The sequence below is a fragment of the Gymnodraco acuticeps genome, unplaced genomic scaffold (genome assembly GCF_902827175.1).
Source record: "Gymnodraco acuticeps unplaced genomic scaffold, fGymAcu1.1, whole genome shotgun sequence".
NCBI classification, from domain to species: Eukaryota; Metazoa; Chordata; class Actinopteri; order Perciformes; family Bathydraconidae; genus Gymnodraco; species Gymnodraco acuticeps.
This window is the reverse complement of record NW_022990743.1, coordinates 800,992-806,991: the sequence shown is the minus strand read 5'-3', so window position 1 is coordinate 806,991 and position 6,000 is coordinate 800,992.

The following is a 6,000-nucleotide window of genomic DNA, read 5'->3' as shown; positions in this document are numbered from 1 at the left end:
GTTACTTACAAAATAATAATTACAATTATAATTACAAAATAATTAGAAGTTGAAACCAAAAGTAAATTACGTAGTCTGGAAAAAAACACCATCAGTAATCAAGAGAAACAGTAGTCAGTGCACACTTTTTATAAAATAAACTTTTTCATAAAAGAATACCATAAAAATGTATGTATTAGTATCCCCAGTTAGATAACTAGATATCAATTACAAACAAAAAATTGTGTAAAAAAACTCAATGAGTATGAAAAAAATACATGACACATCTAGGCTACACATATTGGAGATACAAATCAAGCTATCACGTATAGCAGGGGTGCCCAGCCTTTTTTGAACCGAGAGCTACTTTTAAAGTTGCCAGTCTGCCGAGATCTACCAGTCCAAATAGAGAGGCGTAGCCATTACTGACAGCCTACTACCAGGTAAATACACACTTCTACCTGTATAAAACTGACCTTTGTACGATGAATACTTCATAAAATACTGCAGATCCTTTATCTTACCTCTTTCTAATCTACACACATACAAGTATTTAACTGAAGTTACACAACAGTGTTGTTGATACAGAGTTGGAGTTTATTCACAAGTCACATACTACAGTGGGTAATGTTTTCAAGAAACATTGAACAGTGCTGCCACATATGACACAGGGAAAAAAGAAAAGACTCGAACCCTTTCTTTGCCATTATATAAAAATAGTGTTGCTACAAAAGTATAAATGAGGCTTACTAATAAGACAACTCAGATCTGAAGCTACACAGGAATTTGCTGCCAAAGTGCAATAAAAAAGACAAAATTAATAGAATCAAACCCTTTTTTGTAGCATTTTAGTAGAGTATAAAAAGAAATGCCTTTTAAAATAGGATGCAAGCAACACTAGTTTCTTAACCTGAATTGATAATAGACTATAATCAATGTAAACAGAACAGATCTTAATGTTTGCATTCTTATACCATGTTGTACAATAATTATAATGAATAAGTTCAAACAAACTAAAACTTACAGCTGATTAATAACGGTATCTAACTTGAGTTTTTATTATATCAAAAGCCTGTTGAAATGCTACTGTTATTTACTGTCCCCAAAAAGCGCATCAGCAGCCTCCAGGAAAGCTTCTTTCACAACTTCGCCGTCTTTGAAAGACTTCATGTGTTTCGCAAGAACGTGACTGACACGATAAGATGCTCTGGTAGCAGCCTTGCTCTTGTTGTTGGGCCTGGTGGAAATGGACTGCTGTGCATTTAGCTGTCCTTTCAGGCCCCTCCCCTTTTGGGAGCGTAGGGCAGAATTAGATGGGAATTCCGTCTCGTAGCGTTTGTGCACTGTTTTGAAATGCCGCTCCTAAATTACCTTTCTTCGATAAAGCCACGCTCGCATTGCAGATGAGACAGATGGACTTTGAATTGGAATAGATACAAAAATAATCATCCTCCCACTCGGAGTGAAAATTATATATTTTGGGCTTTTTTGCTTCTGCCGTAATTGCGGTCTTGTGTGTGTGCGGACTGTCACTCCTGTTGACACGGACAACGTCAGCGAGGCGAAGTCACGCCCATCTACTTCCGGACCATGGGACCCCGGAAGCGAAAAATTTACATTGAATTCAATGGAGAGAGAACACGTATCTTTTGATCCCGTTTGAATTGTGCCACGAACTACACATATGATGTTTGTCAATCTTAAACAATCATTTCCATGTCAAAAAAGTCACATTTTGTCGTAAAACTGCTGAAATATAATACTATGGAAAATACGCTACTACAAAGACTACAAATCCCAAATCTCATTCTGGGTCGCGTAAGTGATGTCACAGGCATGCTCGGTGATTTATAATAAGACTCGTAATTAAAGCGAAGAAGAAGAAGATCTCATAACTGATTTATTCCCTCCAATAAATGATAGATCGCTAAAAATAAATTCACTTTTACAAGATGCCTGTGTGCTTTGTACCAGGTTGTAGTCATAAAAGTGATCATACCACTTGCTCCTTCTATCGATTCCCGTCTGATGAAAGGACCAGGAGTCGCTGGATCAGACATATCAGGTAATATCATAGGTAATATACATGTTGTGCATGGAACATAGTCAAGTTAGCTACCTAGCTAGTAGCGACGAGTAGCGAGCACGTTAGTTAGCATTACATTACTTAGCCTTGTCATTTTTAGTAGCCTTACCATGAAGTTATTATTTTATTACATGAAGTAAACCAAAATGTTAAACAGTAACCAAACATGATGGTAAGTATTTCGTGAAACTTTTGAAGAGTAGCCTACTGCGCCCTCCACCGGGTGCTAAGGAAGCAGTTCAGGGAGAGTCGAAGGCAGGCATGGAGCTTTGCATGTCATTCTTCTGGACTTGTTTCATTGTGATGACAATCTGTTTGTTGGAAAGACAGTCGTTGTGTGCTTATTGAGAGAAAATTGTTAGAAGAGATAATTATTCAAAGTGTTGTTACTTTAAAGTGTTGTTACTGACCTTTTTCTCTTTTATTTTCTTTACCTCACCTGTAACTGCTGAGACGTTGAGGAACATGCACACTGACCTGCTCTGGCAACCTGATTTCCACTGTACGTAATAGTATTTGGTTATGGTATATTATTTATATACATCAAAGGCACAATGCACCCCCCAGAGACACACATGTATTGAGTGTGATATGTTGCATAGGTCATGTGAAATCATCTTTACATACTAGAAAACTGTAGGAGCGGCAACTTGTTTTGAAATTGAATTTTTAATATCCGATAATAAAGTTGATATGTTTTCTTTATTCTTCTCTCTTCCCAGCTCCATCCATCACAATTCTCTGTTCCTGCAGGTCCTGCTTGCTAATCAATGCTCATATTTTTTTACACAATTACAAATAAAGTCATTGTATTGTATGACATGAAGTTGTGCTTCATTCGGAGTCAATAATAAATTCATTCTGCCTTCAACTGCGCAATGATTGTGGACTGCACCGACATCCATGTAGCTGCCCCCCAGTAAGATGAACCAAGCAAAGAGGGTCCCCATCATTCCCAAGGACATCCAGCTGGCCCGCCGCATCCGCGGAGAGAGGGCTTAGACTGACCTGAGACCAGCACACCCAAACACAACAGCTCTTTTAAGAGCCACCTACATTTTCAAAGAGTTGCAATCCTACGTTATTATAATGATTAAACTGTTTCATGTATCACTTAGTTTACTGAACCGTGATGAATGAAATAAATTAGTGAGGTAGTGGTTTACTGAAGTTACAAAGACATTAATATATGAGTAACAGGTCAGTGTAAACACAAGCTTCTGTCAATTATGGATCATTCAAACTATTTATATAAAAATATGTAATAAAGTTCTAAAACAAGTATTCGGTATATTCCTTGATAGCTTTTGGAGAAGGTTGTTTTTAAGTTTACTAAAATCTATCGTTTCAACTGTTTCACTTTATAAAAAGGGAACAGGTGAGTAGAGCATCATTGAGTTTCTTATTCTGTCAGTAAATTATCCAAATGAATGTTTTTCATTATTTTAGTCAACCCTAAACAAATTGATTGTACCTTTTAATGATGACCTTACATGGTCGGCAAAGTTAAATTACCTTCAGAAAATCAAATCTGTTCTGAGAAAAAACGAATAAATGTTTAAAGATAGGAACTTGCCATCCCACTGAAAAACAGTCCGTAGAGATTTAAAGGCGTAGTTGTAGTTCAGTCCAACGTTTCATTTGGATTCATTTGACAACAGTCAACTATTTTCATAAAGAATATATATATTTTTCAAAGTCAACTTTATTGTCAATCTTACTCAGTTTGAGAGATCAAAAAGACGTTTAAATAAAATTATACAATTTACAGATATGTATACAAATATATATATCCTATATACACCATCATGTATAATGATGGTGTATGATGTAGAAGGAAGTGTGGTAGATAACAAGTAAATATAGAGTTACATACAGATCCATGTTACAGCAAAAGATGGAATAACTAAGAAGCACACAGTATAATAATAATTACATGCAACAATTAAATAACTGCTCAGCATCTCCACCACAATCCCAATCTGCTGTGTCCTGTTTTCCTCCCCTCTGCATAACACCCCATCACACATATGAAACACAACGCAGAGTCCGAGGGTGTTAAGAGTATGTTTATTGAAATGTCCTCCTCTCTACTGGCCAACACAGGGAGCATATGCTGGGTGTAGAATTGTTCCAGGAGGAGGAGATTTCCATGCCATGCAGGGTCTTTGGGGATGGGGATGATGATCGCCTCCTTCGTGGTCCACACAACAAAGTAGCAGAGACTCCGGTCTGTGATATGCAGCTGCCCTTGGACCTGGTGCCAGTATGGGTGATTCTCCTTGAGAATATATGACCCACCCTCCTCACGGAGACAGAAGGATGGTAACTGGACTGCCTCCGCGATGGTCATGTTCCTCTGGCTGTGTGGACACTTCACCTCCAGCAGGGCAGATGGCTGCACAAGTCCATCGGGTGATGCTCCCAAAACACCCGACTCACTCACAAAGAGACCAGACTCGATTCGAACACTGTCACTTGATGCCTCCACAAAAGCCTCCACAAAAGCCTTCACCCCTTCGGCCTCGTTTACAACCCCCCAGTTGACAGTTGGCGATGTCTCTGGCCAGTGGGTTGTATGTCTCCTCTCGCTGTTGGTAAAGTTGAGACACCAGCTGGACTACTTTGGAAGTGCCAGGCTTCCTCCACTGGCACTCAACATCTGTGGAGCTGATCTGCCACATGGAAAATATTGCCAATGCTGCAGCGTGGCTGCATTTGTACATCCCCTGTGCACAATCACAGACAGCGCTCTGCATCGCGCCATCATCTCCCATGCAGATCTGTAAAAATAAAGTAAGTACAAAGTAATTTGTTAGCATGCTATAATAGATTGAATGAGCAATAATACAAGGATGGTCCGGATCTGGGGGTGGGAGGGTTTATTTTTCCATAGTTTTGTCCTCTTGTCTGTTGTTATTGTTTGTTTTTTCTGTATTTTTTGTAATTTGTGCTGTATTGGTTGTGATTGTACATTGTATTTTTCTAAATGTGTATGAATACATTTTTGAAAAACATTTGATCAACAATAAAAAAGGATTTGGTCAGGATCTAGACTCAGTGTGTAGTTTATTAATTAATCAATGCTCTCTACATTAGGAAAACACATACCGGTGTACCAGAGGGAGTCACACACAGCTGTGCCTAGATAACCAAAATCCTTGAATCGACACACAGCAAATAAACTCAAATGACACAACGAGAAAAAGGAGATCACACATACAGTATAGTCGATATAAAACTGGCCGCTTCAATCTGAAGAGCAACTAAAACAAAACACGGGAGTGTACCTTGTTCTTGTGAACACTAATGTTATCCACAGCATACACAGAGACCACGAAGTTCTTAAGGAGAAAACTAGTTGTTAAAACAAAACACGTTACTGTACCTTGTTAGCTAATGTTAGCTAGCTGACATTAACGTTACACATTGCACTCATATTACTCACCGAAACCTTGTAAAGCCGGTCCCGCATGCTGGCTCTTACAGAACCGACTAACTCCCCTTTCATATAGGTACAGCTCTCAACGTGCCCAGACTTGTAGTGATTTTCACCTCGTAAAATACTTGTATTCTCATTCTGAAAGAATGTGGTGAAATGTGCTAACGTGACGGCCATCTTTATGTTGGTGACGCGTATTGTGCGAGACCAGAGACCTGTAGTTCACTGAGCGGTTTCACACGAAAAAATGTGTAACTTCACAGTTTTACGACACATTTTTATTTTTTTGACTTGCAAAATGTTCTTTTAAATTGACAAACATCATATGTGTCATTCGTGGCACAATTGAAACGGGATCAAAAGATAACCTTTCTCTCTCCATTGACTTCAATGTATAATTTTCCGCTTCCGGGGTCCCATGGAGGCTTTCGGAAGGGGAGGGACTTCGCCTCTCTTTGCCAACTGCCCACCAGCCACGCCCCGACACATGGGG